The following is a 24,797-nucleotide window of genomic DNA, read 5'->3' as shown; positions in this document are numbered from 1 at the left end:
GTTTGTAGGATGGATGGATTCCTCGGTTACAGGAGAATGTAAAATGGTAATGATAATGTCCAAATATCTCTCTAATCTTATCTTCCACCAGATTTCAACGATTGATGAAGCTATCACTCGACCGTAAGTAAACTTCTGCTCAATTTGTTTCAGTTAAATATTTACGTTTACTCCAAGTCATTAGGCTGTAATTACATTCGCAGGCAGGTGAACGAATGTAGAACAATCAATTATGTGTATACATGATTGAGGGAAAGCCCATTATCTATTCATGTTTGGCGGTGTTAGGGGGGGAGTAGTAGATTTCTATCCAAAGGAGCAAGCAATTATTTTCGGTTAGCTTAGGGGTATACCACTAAATCGATTGAATTTACTCGGGGTAAAAGGATACATGTAACTTTAAAGGGGATTATATCCGCTTCAGTTTATTAAAGATACAGTTCTACCTGAGCGTAGCTGAAATTCGTAATGCAAAAAGATAGATGAGCTGGTATGGAGGAGCAATTATGGAGGCATTTGAAGATATCAGCATCATGCCATTTGTTACTGAAACCACTATGCGTGGATCGGAACAACCCTTAGCTCTGTAAATACAGATGAAGAATAATTGAATCAGGATGACTTGGTTTATTCAGAGCTACACAGCCAACTCACTTGAATGATCCTTAGATTCCTGGCTGAGATTCTGTTAATGATAAGATAATTGCGAATGGCACCCACATGGTTAAGAATGATTATGAAGATTGAAATCAATTAAGGAGATGTTCTATCAGGTGCCAGATGAGTTTCAATATTTTCCAGATTTCCAGATATAATGGAGATACAAAGGTATATCCAGGGTTTAAAAATATCTTTCTGGTGTTTTTTTTTCATATTTCCAGACAACACTTAATCAATTTTTTCCAGGTATCTTTTTGAAGCCAGAAAATCTCTCAAAGAATTCACAGATCTAAACTTCTATATTGAACTGTTTAACACAACATGAAGTATTTCATGGAATCTCATAACATTCTCCCTTGCTATTTACAATTATCCTGCAGTACGCACTCAAGGGGATAGTTAATTCTGAATTTAAATCATTTTCTCGTCGTGAAAGAAAATCTAAAGCGTTACCAATGACAAATAACACATGTCAGCAGAATTGAGCTTCCATCTTTTCAACTTACTTTGAAGGTATTCCTTTTGAGAGGCATAGGGAAGACCTGCTCAATATTCTTAGTGAAGAAAAAGGTATGACAAACAAACGTAAATACCGGCATCAAACGGTTGTATTCTTAAAACATGTTTGTGTCTCCCGCCCTTTGGGATATTGTTGATCAAATTGTGGCGTAATTCAATTCGCATAAGTAGTGGTTGTCGTCATCACTACATACAATACAAAATGGTGGGTAGCATTTCAGGATGGGATATTGACTTTAAGTGATTTAGGAATAAGAAGCTTGGGTATTTGAAAATCACTCAGGGTAGAAAATTGTATCAAAGCTTCTATCTGGGACTATTTCATGAGTTGATTACGTTTCTCCACCTACAAGGACATTTATATGTATGAAGTCTGGCTGCTCAGAAAGGACCTCCATACTACCCCTCCGCCTGTACCACACAAGCCATCAGATTGACTTTGCAATTAGCAGTGGATTTGGGGGTTGTTTTTTGGATGCGCGTAACAAGAGAGAGGTTGACATCGACCTCGAAAAGGACCACTATCTGATGGCCGTTTACCTTCGATTACGTGTTGCGTTCACCACTTCTCGCAGTGTTAGAAAGCTTTGACCCCCCCAAGTTTAATATCCACCGCTTGCTGTCGCTTGGCAGTAGATGAGCTATCTTGCTGATCGAACGAGAGATCCACTTAGTAACCTTCCAGAGAATATCAATGAGTATTGGGCCGCCATCACAAATGCTCTGCTCTCAGGTGCTACGCAGGTTGTCGATCATGTCCCGAAGTAGCATCACAGAAACTGGTTAACTACGGAATCGTGGAAGTGAATCGATAAACGAAAGGCTCTAAGGAATACTGCGGGTGATACCGGTGCCCGATATCGTGCAGAATCCTTGGAATTTCAACGCAATGTGCGCCACGACCTAAGGGATTATTGCACTGGTCAGGGCAACAGTAGCTGCCGCAGTTCACAATGATTTCAGATGTGTACACCACACCACGAAAGAACTTACATATGGTCGCAAACCTTTCAATGGTCCTGTGAAGGACGTTAACGGCATATTCCCGATGAAGAGCAGCTGAAAAGGTGAAAAAAAACACTCCGTCATGGTTTTTAATCGTATTACACCCGGTGAAGATCCACCTTGGTATTTGTAAATGACATATACCTGTAGTTTCTGCATCTGCTACTTCCATTAGGACGGAAATCCTGAGAATCCGAGATCTCTTCCAGAGAGTGGAAGAAAGGAATGATCGTTAAGATTCCAAAGAAGGGCACCTGCCCGAAACGTGATAAATGGAGGAATATCTGCGTGCTCATGCCAGCGCAAAGATAAAATCGTAAATAATACTGAAAGGCATCAAAAAAGTTGTCGAAAGCTTGAGATTAGATTTCGGAAAAATTTGTAGCTATTATCAGAGCGGCATATGATGACATAAATATAATGGGAGAACCCGGAATTTTATCTTAACAGATTCGTCCATAACTCACTAAATCTGCAAAAATATGCAAGAAATAGACATAGCAGAAATAAACGTCAGCCACTAGATAATGGGGACTACAAACTAAATCGTGCTTGGCAGAATCCTCTCTTACGTCCCCTAAGCCGGGGAGAGGTAGGTGGTGTTGTAGGCACTACTGGCCCCCAATGTCGGTATCTGAAAATGGATCTGTGGGAGCTAGAAAGTTAAGCCCGAAATGACCCATAGGCAAAGACTGAGCAGGTTTAAAAACAGGAGTATAAAATAAGATGGAACTCTTTCGCGATAAAAACATGAGCGATACTGCACCGCCAAATTTGGCAATACCCAAAGAAATCGGACGCAAGGAAGCGAAACCTCCTGCGAAAGTAGGGGCAAACTGAACTGAACACACAGCGATCTAAGACACTACACTCCGCCGTTTTTGCGGAGGTTAAACCTATGCATTAGAAAATAATCAAATTATTGAAAGAAATCTCAATGAAGCTGACCCGTCCCATATGAACCTTAACACAAAAGTGGGAAAGTATAAGATATATATGCAAGCAGTAACCCCACTTCTGACCAGTGCCATGGCTACAATTAACCATCCTGCGGGAGCGTCAAGGTTTTTTTTTGGCTAAGGTAGGTAACTCCATTAATGCACAGGGTAATGGATTCCCGCAAAGATACGACGTCGGACTGTCAACTAAACACCTGCCTATCGTCAGAGAGGTAGCCTGGAACCGTATGTCAGATTACTTCGGGCTAGCCCCCGGGCTTTCCCGTCTGGGGAAGCATTCAAATCAAGGAATTCCTTTCATTAAACGAGAGGGGAAAAGAAGCAGGGAACTGTCAGTTCAAGGAACCGGCCGCCATCCGGTCTCTCCACTCCTTTACAACCCGAACGTAACGCGCAATATGACTCGACATATCAGCACTCCTCAGCATCTCCTCGGCAATATTGTCTGGAGAAAGATCCCCTGTATTTGAATTGAGCTGCCGGCGAATCCCATCCCACCTTCCACAAGAAAAAAGGGCGTAATAGACGTCGCCCACAACTCCATTTAAAAACACATAATCAAGATATCATGCCTTTCCAATCTTATGCAGGTAAGACTGAAAGCCTCCAAGCCCACTTAAGAGCTGGGTAAGAAAATAGTCAGTTTTATCATGTTTCAGATTCAACCACTTTCCTAAGTTGCTAATGAGCCGCGCAGTCCATTTGCCTCTAGTCTCATTTTCATCATCATCAACGGCGCAACAACCGGTATCCGGTCTAGGCCTGCCATAATAAGGAACTCCAGACATCCCGGTTTTGCGCCGAGGTCCACCAATTCGATATCCCTAAAAGCTGTCTGGCGTCCTGACCTACGCCATCGCTCAATCTTAGGCAGGGTCTGCCTCGTCTTCTTCTTCTACCATATATATTGCCCTTATAGACTTTCCGGGTGGGATCATCCTCATCCATACGGATTAAGTGACCCGCCCACCGTAACCTATTGAGCCGGATTTTATCCACAACCGGACGGTCATGGTATCGCTCATAGATTTCGTCATTGTGTAGGCTACGGAATCGTCCATCCTCATGTAGGGGGCCAAAAATTCTTCGGAGGATTCTTCTCTCGAATGCGGCCAAGATTTCGCAATTTTTCTTGCTAAGAACCCAAGTATCCGAGGAATACATGAGGACTGGCGAGATCATTGTCTTGTATAGTAAGATCTTTGACCCTATGGTGAGACGTTTCGAGCGGAACAATCTTTGTAAGCTGAAATAGGCTCTGTTGGCTGATAACAACCGTGCGCGGATTTCATCATCGTAACTGTTATCGGTTGTGATTTTCGACCCTAGGTAGGAGAAATTGTCAACGGTCTCAAAGTTGTATTCTCCTGCCCTTATTCTTCTTCGTGTTTGACCACTGCAGTTTGATGTTGTTGGTTGATTCGTCTTCGGTGCGAACGTTGCCACCATATATTTTGTCTTGCCTTCATTGATGTGCAGCCCAAGATCTCGCCCCGATTGCCGCCTGCTCCATCTGAATGAAGGCAGCTTGTACGCCTCGGGTGGTTCTTCCCATGATGTCGATATCATCAGCATAGACCAGTAATTGAGTGGACTTAAAGAGGATCGTACCTCTTGCATTTACCTCAGCATCACGGATCACTTTCTCGAGGTCCAGGTTAAAGGGGACCCATGATAGGGCATCCCCTTGTCGTAGACCGTTCTTGATGTCGAATGGTCTTGAGAGTGATCCTGCTGCTTTTATCTGGCCTCGCACATTGGTCAGGGTCAGCCTAGTCAGTCTTATCAATTTTCGGGATACAGAATTTTCTCATGGCCGGCGGCTTTGAAGTCGATGAAGAGATGGCGCAACTGATGCCCATATTCCAACAGTTTTCCATCGTTTGCCGCTGATTTACCTGAAGTGAATCCTCTTTAGTATGGACCAATGATGTTGTGAGCATATGGGACTATCCGGCCTAGCAAGATACCGGAGAATATCTTATAGATGGTACTCAGCAACCTCTATAATTGCTGCACTGTGTGATATCCCCCTTTTTCTGTATGAGACAGATAATGCCTCTTTGTCAGTCGTCAGGCATTGATTCTCTGTCCCACACCTTGAGAATAAGTTGATTATTATACTTGGTGTAATTGGTCGCCTCCATACTTAACCAATTCGGCTGTAATTCCATCGGCTCCTGGCGACTTATGACTTTTAAGCCAATGAATTGCATGGGCTGTTTCTTCTACACTTGGTGGTGTCAGTATTTGTCCATCTCCTTCAGTTGGCGAGACCTCCAACTCGCCTATGTTCTGTTTGTTCAGTAGTTCATCAGAGTACTCAACCCATCGCTCCAATATGGTCATTCTGTCGGAACTCAGATTTCCCTCTTTGTCTCGACAGGATGAACATCTATCATCACTCCTCAATATTTGATAGCCGGCTTGGAAGTGGTGATATGATTCCCAGTTCTAATGGACGCATAATTTCTCTTACGGTGTTTTCCTCCGGCAGAGCCAGTCCAGCGCTCTGCAATTAGGCCTTAAAAGCCTTGTTTGGTTCGCATAAGTACATTTCAGCATTTCGGAGATGCTTTGTGATCACAGCAAGTGTTATGTCGTCGGCATAACCAAGCATCTTCTTCGGAACCGGAAGATTGAAATCAGTAAGGAGCCCTGCAGGACATCCGCGGAGATAACATACTCCTGGTGCCCTTCATTAGTATTACACCAGAGCCTTTATTCTTGCAGATAGCTATCGACAATAACAGCGATATTGGTGGGAACATAAATCGTCGCCATGGATTTCTGTGTAAAGCTCCAATCGGCCGAATTGGCAGCATTCCTGAAGTTCAGGATCACTACCACGCAATATTTGCTGATATTATTTCCAACATTTTGCCTAGAAGACATATGGATCTATAGGAGGATAACTCACCCGAAGGTATACAAGCCTTAGGCAGCAATACCAACTTCTGCCGCTTCCATGCAGGAAATTTCCCCTTGGACATACACGCTTCGAACAAATCAGCAAACATATCCGGCCAAAATTTCGTGATGAGGTTGGGGGCCGTATTTGGTATTCCGTCCATGCGCGGAGCTTTATTCTACTCTATTCTGCGGCAAATATCTATGGTTACTGCTTATAGCATGCTCTTTTCGCAATTGACCGACCCCCCGCCGCTTGTTAAGCCATTCGTCTGGCTCAGTGATAGGTTGATCGAATTCTGACCAGTTCACTATTTCACTAGTAGCTAGGTCTTCTACTGGGGACGATACATCTCCTAGGTGTAGATTCATCTTATGCCTTGGCAATACGAGTAGATTGTGTGTCATGCAGAGCTCTATCGTTGGGACCGCCTATGTAGCCACGTTTTGATGAAAGTTTGCCCGTTCAATGCTTTTTTAGTCCAGCCGGAAGTACTGTTTTGCTCTGGATGTGTTCTTTCCCAGTCGTTTGCTTCTCTTCATATTTTGAAGGTAATAGTGATTTCTTGCAAACGTACCTGTACATGCCACGTACCATTGCAGAGCTGGCAAAGGTCAGATATACGATTAAGGCAGCCCCTTTCCGAAAGTTTTTACATAACCTTCATTAGCCAGAACTATATCTAACTGCTCAAAAGCCTCCAATAGACTCCCGCCCTCTTGTCATCTATGCTTCTCCTTTCGAGACTTCACGCTTTAGAATCACCGGCGATCACCTTTGAACTTCATACCCTTCAATCGTTAATAAGGTTGCATAACATTTCTTCAAACTCAGGCAATATGGAACTGGGTGGGGCATCCAAATCGCTTATTTTCGCTCATAGAGAGCCACTGGCTGACTGACTCATGGTTCATTGTATAGCTTGACGACCGCACGCCCCTATCGCCGCTCTATCCATTGAATCTGTGACCCATACACCGCTGTATGGGTCTTTCATTATGGCAAAGTCTATGTCAGTTTTGTAGGTGGTCTGCTCAAATAAATCCTGGTTGAGATTTAATTGAATTAACCTGATTTTCTAAATGCAATCAATATCTTACTAAGTTCCGGGCATTTACCACTTCCGGCAATATGCCAGTTACCCTGTCCCTCTTTTTCTTCGCACAATTGGCACTGACAATCCGTGAAAATATGGCCTTTCTCAACACAGCTGTTTGAGTACTGTCATAGGTCTTCCCAAACTCACAATGGATTCTTTTCCCAGCTCATCCAACTTGAGTTCTTCTTTCAAGGTAATACACATTTGTCCTCTGGATGTGCTTCGTCGAGATCCTGGCATTGTATATTGATCTCATGTTTTTGAGTCCGTACTGTGGCATTATCTCTAAGTGAGTTTTCAAAGTACTCTTTCCTTTGGTGTCAGGTCCAAGACACAACGGTCAGATTTCACTTGGGTCGTGAGACTGCTGGGACGGCAGGTTTTGGCGTGGGGTTGGTTGGGTCCTCCTTCTTCCTGCTGCAACTTATTATTATCATCATCAATGGCGCAACAACTGGTATCCGGTCTAGGTCTGCCTTAATAAGGAACTCCAGACATCCTGGTTTTGCGCCGAGGTCCACCAATTCGATATCCCTAAAAGCTGTCTGGCATCCTGACCTACGCCATCGCTCCATCTTAGGCTTAACCGATTCGTTCATGGTTCACTAAATCTAGACATGGCAGAAATAAACGTTAGCTACTAAGTGATGGGGACTACAAACTAAATCGTACCTGGCAAAATCCTCTCTTTCGTCTCTACCCAGAAAAGCCGGGGAGAAGTAGGTGGTGTTGTGGATCTGTGGGAGCTGGAAAGTTAAGCCTTGTGCCTGTATGGGGGAGGGGGGATCTGCGAAGAATCGAGCTTCTTCTGAACGGGTCCATCAATGGAGCTACAGTGGCAAAGGTTCCTACTACTGAGGCACTGCGGTCCTTGGATAGGCCGAGCTTCCGGTTTCCGGAGTGATACTACCCCGACGTTATCTCATTCAAATATTGACGAAGATATTGCTCGTGTGATGCTCGTCTGTAAATTTTATTTCACATCCATTGCAAAGAGGGAGCGCTACCCTCCCCCTTGAGCCGGTAAAGGCCAACTTTTCACCGATTCCGACATAAAAACAGTCCACAAATGAGATGTTTACAAAACAATAAATTCAATATATCCTATCAAGGCCAATCTCCTTAAATTCCCCGAATTAGTTTTTTCAAATAGCAACAGCTTTAGTTGATCACAATCGTTTTGTGTCGCTAGTTATCACAGAGTCCCACTTGTGCAGCACCAATGGCCAAACATATTACCACACGCTCTATCAACAATCAAAAGGACAATCGATAGTCCCGAAATGCCCAAACAATACAACCCTTAATGACTAGTAAATACTCTCCAGGGCGAATAAAACGCCAGAAAAAAATCTGCAATTCTAAGGGAAAACAATCGAATCGACAATGCGAACAGAAGCCCATGAAGGACCCTCGATAGATTCCGGTGTATATGTCCGTGAGTACTTTCATTAATATGCCAAACTTGTTGACTAACTCATAATATTATTCGAGGATAGCGACTCGTCGGCAACAATTCCACAACCTTCCCTCTATTGGGACGAAATGCTGTAATTAATGATAATATTATTAGTAGTGAGCCGCGTAGGTGATACCATTCGGATGACAATATGTTGGGAGTTATTTACACTCATATGAAAGGCACATGATCAAGTGGAGGCGGAGTGCGTGCACACAAGGATATTTGCCAAAGGAATTACGTTGGCATAATAATTTCTTCAGGAAGATAAATTACTCATGAACAGGATTCATGTCAGGTAGATGGAGAATTTGATTGGTTGACTCCAGCTTTACATGTGCATCAATGAATTGATAGTTTCGATTACGTTGGGGCGTTCCTGCCACGTGAGGACAATTTTTCTGTTGATGAGAAACTTTCATTGTGACAAAGAATATTCATAACCAATCAAATTGGGTGTAACTTATATGAAATGTGGTTAATATTCATGAGTGACAAAACGTGATTTGGAACCCAATTCAGGGAAACTTTGACTGGCTCCTGCAAAACCCTCCCCCCCCAGATGGCTTGTCAGGATAAATCCATAATAAACATCCCCATGAAATCGTATATATAGTGTGTACTGGGCTTTTACTCATAGCTTTGAAAACGGCGTGGGTTCATGGCTCCAGGAAGTCAAATAAAATAATACTACGATGAGCCGCTTTAATACCACCGAGCCAAGATGCGAAGACTGTGCCATTCGACTAAATTTGACAGGCAGACATACAAACAGACCTACAAGACGTTACCAGATGGGAGCTGCCAAGCGCAACTCCAAGTGGCAGATAGGGGCATACCTATTGACGTGTATATGTGCTCTCTTTTCAGATTGGCATGGGAACGTATTTGCTCATCTCTCGCGGGCGGACAAAATGGCGACGAGGACACTCAAAAAATAAAGCCAAAAAAAGGGTACAGAATGGGGAGGAAGAGCTACAGTACCGACGTTTAAGAAAAGGTGGGCTCCTGGACGTCGATACCCTCAATCGCAGTGCCTCAGAAATGGATAACTTGGCCCCAGCGACATCTACTGTCTAATCTACAAACGATTAGAGTTGGAGAAGAAGACGTTCAAGCGAAGCCTGACATTACCACGGGACACCAATAACGAAGGGAAAAAAACGATAAGTTGAAAGAGGATCGCTGATCGACTAAGGCGGTTTCAACACCCACGACATATTCTCGACCGCAGGACATATTCCACGACCGAGGAATCGACCCATTTCAGCAAAAGCTTCTATCTTCTTCGATCTTCGCCAATGCAAAATATGGCAAATAATAAATCTATGGAGAGCACATATGTGTTTGAAAAGAGCAATCCAGCCAAAGGATATAGAGAACAGATCTTACCTGGAGTAACTACCTTTCATACGGTTTGGAGCGAAAGTAGTTTATCAAGGACAAGCACAATATACACGAAGCCATCAAACATGATTAGGGTCCTCTATAATAGGTCCCAGCAGAAAGAAAGAGGGCCCAAAAAGCCAAACCCACGCAAAAACCTGCCATCCTAGCAGTGTCACGACCCAAGTGACATCTGACCGTTGTGTCTTCGACCTGACACCAAAGGAAAGAGTACGTTGAAAACTCACTTAGAGATATTGCCACAGTACGGGCCCTAATACATGAGATCTAAGGATCTCGACGAAGGCGAATCCAGAGGAGAAATGTGCACTACCTTGAAAGAATAACTCAAGCTGGAGGAGATGAAAAAAGAATCCATTGCGAGTTTGGGAGAACCTATGACAGTACTCAAGCAGTGTTGAGAAAGACCATATTTTCACGGAGTGTCAGTGCCTATTGTTCGAAGGAAAGAAGGGACAGGGTAACTGGTATATTGCCAGAAGTGGTAATGCCCGAAACTTAGGAAAACATTGATTACATTTAAAAAATGAGGTTAATTTAATTAAATCTCAACCAGGATTTATTTGAGCAGACCACCTACGAATCTGAGATAGAAATTGACATAATAAAAGAACCATACAGAAACCGTCACAGCGGTGTATGGGTCACAGATTCAACGGATAGAGCGGCGATAGGGACGTGCGGTCGCCAAGCTATACAATGAACCATAAGTCCGTCAGCCAGTGAGCGAAAATAGGCGGTTTGTACGCCCCACCCAATTTCACACTGTTTGAGTTTGAAGAAATGTTATGCAACTTTTTAAACGACGCAAGGGTATGAAGTTCAAATGTAATCGCCGGTGATTCTAAAGCGTGAGGCCTCGACAGAGGAAGCAGAGATGACAAGAGGGCGGAAGTGTATTAGAGGCCTTTTACGCAATTAGATACAGTTCTGCCTAATAAAGGTAATGTAAAAACTTTCGGAAAGGGGTTGCCTTAATCGTATATCTAACCTTTGCCAGCCCTGCAATGATACGTGGTATGTACAGCTACGTTTGCAAGGAATCACTATAACCTTCCAAATATGAACAGAAGCACATGGCTGGGAAAGAACATATCCAGAGCAAAATAGTACATCCGGCTGGACGAAAAAAGCATTGAACGGGCAAACTATCATCAAAACGTGGCTAGATAGGTGGTCCCAAGGATAGAGCTCTGTATGACACAGAATCTATTGCCAAGGCATGAGACGAATCTACACCTAAGAGATGTATCGTCTCCAGTTGAAGGCCCAGCTACTTGTAAAATAGTGAACTGGCCAGAATTCGATCAAGCTACCACTGAGCCAGACCAGTGGCTCAACAAGCGGTGGTAGGGGTCGATCGATTGCAAAAAGAGCATGCATGTAAGCAGTAACTATAGAATAGAGTAGAATAAAGCTCGGCGCATGGACGGAATACCAAATAGAGCCCCCAAACTCATCACGAAATCTTGGCCGGATATGTTTGCTGATTTGTTCGAAGCGTGTATGTCCAAGGGGAAATTTCCTGCATGGAAGCGGCGGAAGCTGGTGTTGCTGCCTAAGGCTTGTCTAGCTTCGGGTGAGTCATCCTCCTGTAGAAATGGCAATCATATTTAAAACCAAGCTCATTTCTGCTTTATCGGAGCGCAGTCCAAAACATTCTTTCATATTTTATAGATGATGTTGACCATATATATATCCATGGTAAGAACCTTTTAAAATATGTTTCCCTTAAAAACCTTTGAGGAGCTACCAGAGAACCCACTGTCATTCAATAAACCCCTTTACAATACAATTTCTTAGGGTCTAATGTAGGACTAGTGGTCGCTAACATGCTTAGCTATATTCTAAGCTATTATGACACTACCTACATCAAGTCTACTGTAAAAATTAGACCCCTTTCCAGAAAAATTAGAAAAAAATGTCGATGACATTTGTGAGTAGCACGTTTAACTTGGTTATGTCATCCGATTGAAATCGCTCATATTCTGGCTAGATTGTGCAACGAGGAGCACTTTTCCCTTTCAGATAGGGTCTGATCTCTTGGAAAACCTTTTCCCTGTTCTCCATACATCTTTAAAATTGAATCTTTGACCCTTGTTTGACGTCCTGACCTACGCCATCACTTCATCTCAGGCAGGGTCTGCCTCGTCTTCTTTTTCTACCATAGATATTGCCCTTACAGACTTTCCGAACTGGATCATACTCATCCATGCGGATTAAGTGAGCTGCCCACCGCAATCTGTTGAACCGGATTTTATGCACAACCTGACGGTCGTGGTATCCCTCATCGTCGCTCATCGTCGCTATCGTCGTTATGTAGGCTACGGAATCGTCCATCCTCATGTAGGGGCCCAAACATTCTTCGGAGGATTCTTCTCTCGAACGCGACCAAGAGTTCGCAATTTTTTTTTTTTATAAGAACCCAAGTCTCCAAGGAATACATAAGAACTGGCAAGATCATAGGCTTGAACAGTAAGAGCTTTGACCCTATGGTGAGACGTTTGGAACCAAACAGTTTTTGTAAGCTGAACTAGGTTCTGTTGGCAGCCAACAACTGTACGCGGATTTCACCGCCATAGCTGTTATCGATTGTGATTTTCGACAAAGTAGTAGTCTCCTATCTTTATTGTTTTCATTTCACCAGTGCGATTCGATGTATTAGGTTGTTGCATATGAAATGGCCGTTTTGGCAATCAATTGAAGTTAGTTGCGATTTTGGTGTATCAAACCGCGCTGTTGGTGTTGAATATTGAAGTATAAATACTCCTACATTTAATCAAGGAGTCATTTCAGTTTTGACCATCGCTGGGATAACAGAAAATTGAAAGGAGAAAAAGGATGGAAAAGAGCCAAGAACGTATACTGTTTCTGTATGAGTTCAAACTCGGTCATAAAGCGGCGGAGGTGACCAAGAACAAGAACAGCGCATTTGGAGCTGATATGGTAATCGAACGAACCACACGGCGGTGGTTCGGAAAATTCCGGTCAGGCGACGTAAACCTTCAAAGTGAGCCACGTGGACATCCAGGACCATCGATTGACAACGACAAGCTGCGTTTGCTAGTCGAATCCGACACACGTCAGTCTGTGAGGGACATTGCAGAGAAACTGGGCGTACACTATTCGACAGTTTCCCGGTACTTGTTTTAGCTTGGAAAGGTGAGAAAGCTCGACAAATGGGTTCCGCATGCCGTTACGGAGCAAAACATGGCGCTTTAAATGAAAAATTTGCAGTTCTCTACTCACCCGCAACAGAACCGATCCCTTTTTGCACAGAATAGTGACATGTGATAAAAGGTGGATATTATACGACAATCGTCGCCGATCAGCACAATGGCTAGATGCTGATGAGCCACCGAAGCATATGCCGAAACCGAGCCTCCATCTGAAGAAGGTATTGGTGACCGTTTGGTGGTCTACAGCTGGAGTATCCACTATTCTTTTTTGGCACCTGGCGAAACGATAATTGCACAGAAATACTGTGCCCAACTCGAAGAAATGCATCAAAAATTGAGTATTCAACCACCGAGATTAGTCAACAGAGATGGTATGATACTCCTTCACGACAATGCACGACCTCATGTTTCCAGAACAACGGTTCAAAAGTTGAACGAATTGCAGTATGAGACTCTGCCTCATCCACCATATTCACCGGACCTTTCGCCATACGACTACAACTTTTTTAAGCACGAACGAACTAGTAGTAAGATGGAATTAAATCGTGCTTCCGGCAGTTACTACAGTATCACGAATCACTTTTTTTCACAGCCAGGTTAAAGAGGATACATGATAGCACATCTCGCCGCTTCAGGGTCAGCCTAGTCAGCCTTATCAATTTCATTGGGTTACTGAGTTCTCTCATAGCCATGTACAGTTTTATCCTAGAAGGAAATCTGATATGTTGCTGATTTGCCTGGCGTGGAGCCTCGTTGATATGAGCCAATGAAGCTCTGGGCGTATGACTCTATCTGATTAGCAGATACCGGAGAATATCTTGTAGATGGTACTCAACAACGTGATGCCTCTATAATTGCTACAGATAATGCCTCCTTGCAGTCGTCAGATATTGGTTCGCTGTCCCACACCTCTAGCATAAGTTGGTGTAATTGGCCGCCTCCATATTTAACCAGCTCGTCTGTAATTCCTTCCATGCTTGTTAGTAGCAACATTTGTCTCGCCGATGTTCTGGTTGTTGAACATTTCATCAAAATACTCAACCCATCGCTCCAATGTCCCCATTCTGTTAGAAATCAGATTTCCTCTTTGTCTCGGCAGGACGAGCATCGAAGTATATAAGGCTACACCCTGCCGACTTGTTGGTAACGTTTCCGTGCCTAGTGTGGTTGGTCTCTGTACTTTTCGATTTCACAGACTTTTTGGTTCTCCCAGGCTCGATGGAGTTCGAGATAAGTCTCTGCGCGTCCCCGCGATCCTTGGGAATGCAACATTGCTCGGTACGGAGTATTCTTCTGTTCCGTCACTAGCTTACATTCATTGTCGACCAACCAACCAGCTGTTCCGTCTTTTTTTGTATGTATGTTTTTCGCCGTATCAATGATAACTTTCTTCAGGTGATTGTGAAGATCATTCGTTGATGCTTCATATACAATACCTCTGTTGACTGCGCCTATGCAGTATCCATGTCCTCTTATAGATTTTACGGAGGACTGTGTTGTGGATGGCTTCAGTGTTAACTCTCATCTGATTGTCAGATGCGATGCTAGGTGGTTTTGTTATTCGAGCCCAAGTCTATATTTGTCCCTCTATATTTTCTGACATTCATCAAGGCTGAAAGGTGGCGGGGTTCAATAAACACGTGGTCAATTTGATTGAAGGTGGTCGCGTCTGGAGAGGCCCACGCGTGGTTGAATTGTCCTTCTCCGTCTGCAGCTCGTTAAGAAGCTTCGTTTAGAAATAGCTCCCAGCGATCACCACGTTAAGTTGGAGATAGAATTTGGTAATAGAGCTACTGGTGTTGGTTCAGTCGGCGTTTCTCAGGTTTTATGCTCCATCGTGGGTACCAATCCACGTTTCGCTGTTGGAATTATACTACCTTTTGACCACTGTGATTGATATGCATTAACCGCGACTTCGATCTACGCTATGGTTCCCCTGTACTTCAGGCATCTGCCGAACCTGATCGTCTACCTTCCTTATATCGACCCCGGAACCTTTGGAGCATTTCAATTTTTCCTTAAGTTGTAACAGCAGATCTTCCTTTAGAATCTTCTAATACAACTGACAACCTTGCCGCACATATGGCAAATGGAGATAATGATTCTATCCGGTATATGTTTCCGATATTATTCCGTGTCTTCTTGGGTACATCCCTTCAAGTATTCAGGAGGTTAACTTAACTCTACAGATGCTAGCTGGTACTATTCACCACTCACAAGCAATTTACAGCCACTGCAATCTTTTATTCATTCTCTTTGGGAGTGAAGTCCTTTCGCGTTTTGGGAGTTCGCTACCCAATTGGCTCATTCAATATTCCCGCAGTCTCATTCATTTCCGTTGCTGCCCACATCCCACATCACCCAGTCAGGGCTAATACCTGATGGATACAGCAATCTTCCCAGTTTCCTTAATGAAAACAAATTATCAAATAGAAAATTATAATGAGAACCAGCTACATTTTAACCGTGCTTGAAGTAATACACATCCAAATCATTTCAGAAAAAGAAAGTTATATTATTCAAACAAGTCGGAAACCGTGCGACGCTTCAGGTATGAAAGGTTTGGTTGATTCTTTATGTAAAAATATTTGGCCACCAATCATCGTGCAGTTCCACTTATATAGCTCGAATTGTAAATATCTTGAATAGACCCGATATTCAATTCTACCTGGTATTGACAAGCAGCAAGCAGTTATTCGACGCGAATGGGACAACTTTAGCCTACTATAACTTTGTTAATAATATTACGATTTCCACCAAACTTTCCAGTATGATGTTTCCTAACAAAACTAATCCTTATGGATCTAGGGTTCACAGCAAATTTTCAAACTATAAAAATATCTTATTATTAACATTATTTGAGCAGATGAAGTGGGTATGACAAACAGAGAGACTGTGAACCTTAAAAAGTCGGGAAACCGAAAGCTGGACGCTTCAGGTAGGAAAGGTTTTGTGTATTTCTTATATGAAGAGATTGAGTATGTACTTGCCCCATTAGTACGTAGCACGTGACGGGTGATATTGAATTCGTAGTCTTGAATTTGTACAAAGTGAAAAATTTATTAACTTAAGGGGGTTTTGCAGCCAATTACAAAAAATTATAGTAACATACTATTATTAACTTTATTTGAAAGGACATCGGTATGGGGGGTATTTCGGAGCCTAGACACTATATAGTGGATTTTTTTCAGATTTTTTCGGTTTGGTAGTTTCTGAGAATGGGTCCATTAAAGCGATATTCAGTTTAGACCCCCCGCACTCTCCATCTTTCCAACAAATGTCAAAACTAAGACGGGCTTCGGAAAGTGCATCGAAACCTTTCATTTGATACCCCACATGATTATATTTGATGAAAAAAAATGTACACCCCCTTTTTGCTTATATGGGGTCTGATGTTGAATTATATAACTCGCTGTATGCGTCAGCATTCACAGTTTCCACCTTTCCACCAAATTTGGTCTCAATCACTGTAACTATCCCCGACAAAAATGCGTGTGACGGACAAGCAGACAGTAAACCGATTTTAATAACGTTTTCTTTTCTTTTCTCCTTAAAAATGATTGAAAAAGGACCGTCACCTAGCATGAGGCCAAGATGCTCACACAGTAATACATCCACACGTTTGGACCCTTGCCACTTCTTTAGAAAAACCTTTCGTTGTCTAGGGTGTTGAGAAGACACCTGACTTCATTGCGTATAGACTTTGCTTTCTTAAAAACGAACAAAGACCACAGCAGGATCAAACCTTTTGACAAAATTCGGGAGGATTTAATTGAATACTCAAAAGAGTATTTGCAGCTAAAAAAGTAAGAGAAGACTGAACAGAATAAGAACATCCAATCACCCACACTGGGCGCCATTTTTATTGAAAAAGATTCCATTTACTTATCTATAATACAAATCTCGCAATCATTAAGAATGCCTGCCAGTATAACTCACTTTATCAATCAAACGAGATTTTCATCCTGAGTGATGACATCTCACGAAAAGTTTCATGAAGAAATTTAGAAAAATTCGCCCATAACTGTGGTACACCTAAACATCCGAAAAATTGGTCTTCATCCCCAGAGAAGACTCACCTGAAAGCTAAAATATTTCGTTCATAGAAGATCCACTTTACATAAAACAAATTCCCTATATCCCGGACATATCTGCATGAGAAAAATATCAAATTTTCCATCATGAAAAACACCACATCGCTCCCAAGTGAAATTCATGTGTAAGAACATCCTGTTCACATCAAAAACGATAATAATATTCTTTCGTCATCTCACCGCTAACTCCGCCGCCATTTTGGACCCTTGTGGGTTTTACGGCAATTTCATATCTATTTAAGGGTGGGTGTGTGATGTTTGGGAACATATGGAAGTGCTGCAAGTGGAATGCGAAAACTTCTGGTGCAGTAATTCCCTACATACGTATATTGATGTGGAACATTCTTTGTTGTGCTTTGGCATAATTTCATTATCCTGGTAAACAACAAAATGCCTTCAGCTTCAGTTCGAAATTTGAGAGTTAATGTGTTGCGGAATAAAAAGCTGTAACTTTGACGTTTGACGTCAACATGAGCAAATCGTGCGCCTACTTTAAGCACTGGGATAGAAAGGCATTGAAATTGGAGATCTGTGCATACCTTTTAGACAAAAGCATAAGATCTACTCGTACTATTGTTTGAATATTTATCAACGTCCCTAAGGACTTAGTCAGGACTAGAGTTTGTCACGGAAGTTAATATGCATACCAAGGGTGTGTGTCACTGGACATCCTAGTGACAGCGCTTTCTACTAAAAAGAAATTCTTTAAAAAAATCGCCTGGAATGCATTTTATAACGATCAGTTTATTCGCCCAATGAGAACTGCCTCCTTCCTGTCATTCCTTTATAGATTTCCTATCGCGCCAACTTCCAGTCTTCAGTACTATTTATTGAATTAGGTACTTGTTAGCATTCACCCATTTGGGGAATAATCGACCTGACTATATACTACTAGGAACTCCTTATAAGAATTTGCCTAAAGGACCTTCATTCAAATTGGTGTTGGTTATGACAGGTTGAGTGTACCTACTCTCCCTAGCAGTAACCTTCAGGGCGATTTGGGTCTCCTAAGGGACAATACAATAGACCTATTCTCAGTCGGTAAGTAACCTGTCGTGGTTGGGGAGCCTGTAGTAGTTTTCGGGTCCAAAAAGCATGAAGATAAAAGCAATGGATTGTTATTCTCCAAGTAGTAAGGAGTCACAGACTTCCACAAGGGACTTTGAGAAATCGAGAGCCAGAAAAGATAGTACAGCAAATGCTCAGTAGATTCGGCTTCCTCATTACAGGAAAGACACTTGTCATCTTTGAGATTTCCTATTCTGAACATATGCCCCGCTAGTGAGTTATTCCCAGCCAGAATGCATACAATACTTCTGTAAGTTTTCCTGCTTTTCGACCGGGTAAACTTTGACGTATATTTGCTTGTTTCTGATAGTAAAAGTTTGGTGTGTTTAGCAGCATTAAGACTCAGCTGCTTGTCATTAAGGGAAGCTTGTCCCCAGTTTTCGATAGCAACATTAGCCAATACTACTGACATTCCAATTGATGGTCCCGGTCTGGGCATGGGAAAATTGAACCCTGTTTTGCTAAAGCCTCCGAGGTTTCATTTCCCCCCACACCACAGTGATGGGGTACCCAGAGTCCCAGAGTAGTTCCACCATACTGAATCTAGAAGAGAGAAGAGAAGAAAGTTCAATTGATTTCTATATTCCTGAACGATTTTTGAAGTAATCAAAGAACTGCTCAACGTCCTCAATGCAGATTGACTATCGGTACAGATTGCGATACACCTGCCCTTCAACCGCTCGTCAGTTATCCAGGAAAAGCCCACTTCTCATTTTTATTTGAGAGGTAGACTCCTGCTCCAGAACCCTGTTCTGTTTTTGAACCACCGGTATAGAAGACGTCAGTATATTTTGACACGCATACTTCTGGTTCGCCCCAGTTTTCTTTTCGTTTCAAGATAACTTCATAGCTTCGACCAAACAGATGTACAGGATTGGAAATAATTAAAATTTGCCTTTTCTGTTCGATAGTGTTATCTGTCTTAGAAATTCTGTGTATGGGGATTCGAGAATCAGAAGGCATCGCGAAAGCTGGATTCAATTCTCCCAATAACTCTTCCAATGCTGTGTGCCCCCCGTGTCCATTTCCCCATAGATCTTATCGAATTAGCCTATGAGCTGCTCTCATTGCAGTGCTTTGAATAAATAACTCCAAAGGCTCTAAATTGAGTAATGCATTCAGAGCTACACCGGATGTCGTGTTCACGGCCCTGGTGATACCCAGACACACGGTTCTTTGCAGTGCGGCAAGTTTACCGCGATAACTCTTTTGTTTCACCTTGGCCCACTACACTACGGATGCATAAGCTAACATAGGCCTAATGATAGCAGCATATATTTCACTTCTTCTGAGAGTTGAATTGTGGTACTGTCATCTCTGAAAGACAAAAAATATTTAGCTTCCTCCTTTCTGTAAATTGTTCCATTGTTATTTTATTTGGATTTACTTACAGTCCATGCCCAAAGCACCAACTCTCAATCAAATCAACGGCGCGTTGTGTATTTCCACATACCGTTCCAAGATCTTGACCAGCAACCAGCACAGCCACGTTATCCGCAGTAGGATAGTAGGGAGTCGATCAACATATTTCACTTATGTAGCGATACCACACCTCCTTGAGGAGAGCCTTTTGTCGCTTTCGTTGAGAGATAGCGATCAACACCCACTTCAGCACAGCAAACTCTGCATTAGCATAGCGTAAATCCATTTAATTAAAGTTTCGTTAACACCATGCTCTCTGGCGGCATCACAGAGCTTTTGGAAGGGCGCACAGTCAAAAGCCCCTTCAATGTCCACGAACACCCCCATCGCGTACTCACCCTTCAGAGTTGCATCCTCTATCCTTGAAACCAAAGAGTGATGAGCAGACACAGAAGACTTTTCAGGTTGGTGAGAATGTTGGTTTTCATTTAATGGGCGCATCCTTAGCGACTTCTCGCAAATGTGACGCTCAACCAGTCTCTCCAGATTTCTCAGCGAAAATGATGTTAAGTTGATTTGCCTGAAGTTCTGTGGATTTGAATAGTCATCTTTCTCAGGCTTAGGTATGAAGACCACCTTACCCTTCTGCCAAGAGGAAGGCACGTAGCCCAGAAGAAGACATCCTGGAAAAATATTTCTTAGAAGTTGCTCTGAGTGCTCTAAAAGGGAGTACCTTTTAGTATGGCTGGGTAGATGTCATCTATGCCAAGTGCTTTGAAGTGTTCAAATGATATTATAGCAGGTCTGGCCTTTTCATTGATAACAACCACTCTCACAGTGTCCAAGTTCCCCCTGCCACACCTTCATCTTAAAAGGTTTGCAGAAACCATCAATTCTGTTTCTCCCACTTGTGACACCGGGTCTCTCGGGAGGTGTACTTCTAAGAAAGTCTGTATAGACTAAACTCGAGAGTTCGTAAAAGTACCATCCCGATTTCTAAGAAAGTCCAATTTGACCGACTCATTAAGGACTCTGCACAGCCTGGAAGTCTCCCCTTCACCTTCCAGTTCATCACAGTATGCTCTAAAGAAGTCTCGTTTCGAGCGTTTTACGAACCTCTTATATTCACGCTGTGAGTTCCAGAAATTTAATCAGTCTTCATACTTATTGCTTTTGATTTTCGAGTCTTTTCAATTCCTCGTCCCACTATAGTTTGGTAACAAATATGCTGAGCGTTCGCATCATAACCTATTAAGACTAACAGACACTAACAGATCCCTTACTTCTTGCGTCAGCGAAGGATATAAACAATCATAGGGTAAGTAAGTAGAAGCAAATATGACACCTTCTCTTACCATTCTCTGGTAATGTAAGTTGGCTACAACAAGCTCCTGGGAATACAATTATCTCAGTATAGTTACCTCTAACAATTTTGACATCAGAACACAGCTCCTCGGTCTCTAATAGGTCCTAGTTCTCTTTACTTCTCCAATACTGCAGACTGCATCGGTTCACGTTGTCCGGGCTGCATGGATCTGTTTTCACACACCGGAATTAGGACAGTTGCGTCTTCTACTTTGCACCTAAATTTTCCTTGTGCCGAGCCTTCCTCTCCCGTTTTTTTTTTTTGCAAGAGTTAAGCAACAGTGTCACCAAAAAGCCGGCCATAATCAGGTTTCCAGCTCCTCTCCTTAAGGTACCTGCTGTACTATCCTTTCTGGCTGGCACCCCGTAGTCACCGGGCGCAGGTTTTCCACTGAAGCAGAGAGCTTGTCTTCGACAGATTTCTCCGTGGGAGAACTTAAATCTGGTGATTTATGTGCCCCGGCCAGACCTGATTTCTCAAAGTCGCGGGTGGACTCGAAATCTGTGACTTCTTAGAATACTTTGTTTCCATCTTCATGTGTTTGTGGACACCCTTAGTGTAATAATAAGCTACCCCAGGCTCCCCCGCCACGACAGGGTGGTGTCCGAGGGTGAGGGCCTACTTACGGTCAACTTGCAATGCCAGATTAATGGCAAACGGTTTCCACAGCAGTATTGCTTGAGCCTCTTTTGGTAAAATTTAACAGAAACATTTTACGGTATGCTCCTACCGTCTCAAACCAAAGCTTAATGCCTGGGGATGATGCAGTCCTTACAGGAAGGAGAAGTTTCCTAAGGTCTTCGCAATACTCAGTATCATAACTATATAGATTGGTGTCGTCATACAAGGTCCATCCATTGCCTTTGATAACTTTAGCTGCAAGTGAAGACTTAGGTTTTCTTTGCCGCCCCTTGGTTTGAGGGGTTGCAATCGTCAGAGGACCGTTGGCGGTTTGATTTACCCTTTTATCTCAACTTTGGTAAAAACAGGTGGTTATATTTAACCTGAGGCGATTTGACTGTAAGAGGTTTGACCGTAGGCGGTTTGCCCAGATATGGTTTATTCGGAGGCAGTTTGCCCGAAAGAAGTTCGTCTTGAGACAAATGCTAAATCGTGAGTAACAGTTTAGTTTCAGCAACTCGCACCATTTGGAGAACATAGGTCTAAACCCAACTTCTCCATCGATGAGTTCAGAGTTGCCCCAAACTCAGGGTTGGATCATCATCGTGATCGAGGTTTAACTTTCGATTTTGTTTTCTGTTTTTGGTTTTTTCATAATTGGTTACCATGGCCTTTCTTTTGCCGGGAATACAAGGCAAGGCTAGTAGTCTAGAACCCAGAGTTCACCGATGACGGCCGCACCTTAACCTCTGTGACCATTCAGCTCTCAACATGGTAGTCACATTATGGCTTAGAGTGTTGATTACAGCTTAGCTTCAGCTATCGCCTCTAGTTTCCTAGAGGATCTTCCCTACTAAGCGCCCTTGTCGTGACCTCCACTTTAACTATCCACTTCTTTTTAACACTCAAACTCTTTAGCTCCGTTTCTAATGCAATTTTATTATTTATTACACTTAAATTTATTATTCATTACACTTAATTTACACTTACACTTACATTTACCTTACTTTACATTACTTAAACTTTCCCTACCTTGCGGGTTCCCTTTTAAAAATCGACTAACTCTAACATTTCCTTATGCTTGTTCTAGACCTACCAGAAAGTAAGTTAATTCTTATTTTCATTTGCCGCCCCACGATTACCTCAAAACATGATGGTCAGTGCTGTTATGCAAACACTCAGCATTCTACAACACAATACTGACCGACAAGTATGTTCCGCATATTGTAATACAAAGCTTGCACTTTCTATCACAATATCTGTTACACACTTCTAGGTCGCGCCCAATGAGTCACCTCACCCTTACCAAGACAAGGTAGGTTATCATCAAACGAGTCTCCTCCCTCCTATCCTGATACGAACTGAAATAGACGCGAGAGCGGGGGTTAATCTAAACATCGAGTCATATAAGATTCCGGAAATTAGTTCACGGATTCACCAAAGAGTAAATAAGCTACAATGTGGATGTGTCGGAAGCAAGCGTTCCAGGAAGTCGAAGAGCGAGCAGAAGTTATCAGTTCCAGACAACGTTAGACAACGTAACTTCAAGCGCACACACTAGATATCCAATAATTATCGTTGGTGACTTCAACTCATGGACGACCAAGTGGGGTAGTAGGCAACACAATATCAGCTCGGAACGTTTCTAACTCTAGAAAAAGGAATTAGGAATAACAGTGAGAGAAGAATCATTGACGGTCAAATGGTAGTATAGGTCCCAGGTCGAAACGTGAATTTGTACCCCCGATGGAGCATAAAAATTGGGAAATGCATGCTCAACCAACACCAACAACTCTACTACCAAAGCCTATCTCCACCTCTACGTCCAGACCGCTGGGAGATCTTCCTTAATGAAAAACTGCAGACGAAGTAGGATGAAGGCGAGTCTCCCGCACCTAAAAACGGGATAAATTGTACCACCTAGCCCTCCATGGAACACGGAAAACCAAAGTTACGAAGTCATGGAAGAAGCCTCGGACAGGATGGATTTTACAAAGACGAACCAGGCAACGACAACAGAATAACCATTTACGCACTTTCTCATGGAACGTTCACTCCCGGTACAGGCCGAATATTGATCAGCAGCTGGTCGATACCCCGCTCTAATATAAATCTGATGTAACAGCGTTGCAGGAGATGCGCTGGACATCCGATCCTATATGATACATAACCGGATCACCGGCAGAAATAAGAATTAGACCATTCCTGTCAAGATACACGAACGCTTCGGGAGGAATGAAGCCTGTCGTGAGAGTTTTCTCAAAATACCCATCATTTGGGGAGAACGGCTGCGAAACCCAAGCATTCTCACCATGCGAAGCAAATCGCACTACATGATTCCGAATCAATCTGACGATAACTGTGTCAATTCTTGGCACAGCAGCAACTGCATACATCACTTCATTAGTTACATAGTGCTCATAGTTTGACGAAGCAGTCCTATTAAACCCCGTGCAAGCACGCAGACATTTCCTTTCGAAGATCCTTATTTTCTCCATTTGGCTAGCACTCAAATTACACCAGATAGCACACCTGTAGGTGAGCACCGGTCTAACCAAAGTAAGATAGCAAATAATCTTAACCTTCCTGCTAAGCTGTGGAGCATAAAAGAGTCTTCGAAGAGACATGAATGCCTTGCGAGCGCTTTCTAGCGCGACTTTAACGTGCTCGTTAAATTTAAGACGCTCGTCAAGTCGCATACCCAGGTATCTAACGCACTTCTTATGAGGAATCCGCTCAGAACTATCCTCGTTCGCGACAATGTGGAAATCTCTCCAATTCCTTTTCAAGTTCCTACTGGCATACGCCAAGGAATTTCGAAACAAAATCGTTTCACATTTTTGCGCATTGATTTTCATCCGTCAACTGTTCGTGAAGAACTTAATATCATTGAACATCTTCTGAAGTTCAACTTGCACCTCAGTTACTTTCTTGTGCGCCGTGTAGGCTATCAGATCGTCAGCAAAGGCAACCAGCGACCCTTTATTCAGAACATTAAATTCTCTGCTGGTAGTGAGATTTCGGTCCGTAATGACAAAGCACTTGCCATACAGCATACTACACATCATCGCTACGAGGTGTCTGGGAA

The sequence above is a fragment of the Hermetia illucens genome, chromosome 4 (assembly GCF_905115235.1).
Source record: "Hermetia illucens chromosome 4, iHerIll2.2.curated.20191125, whole genome shotgun sequence".
NCBI lineage: Eukaryota > Metazoa > Arthropoda > Insecta > Diptera > Stratiomyidae > Hermetia > Hermetia illucens.
The sequence above is the reverse complement of the archived record's forward strand: the minus strand, read 5'-3'. Positions refer to the sequence as shown.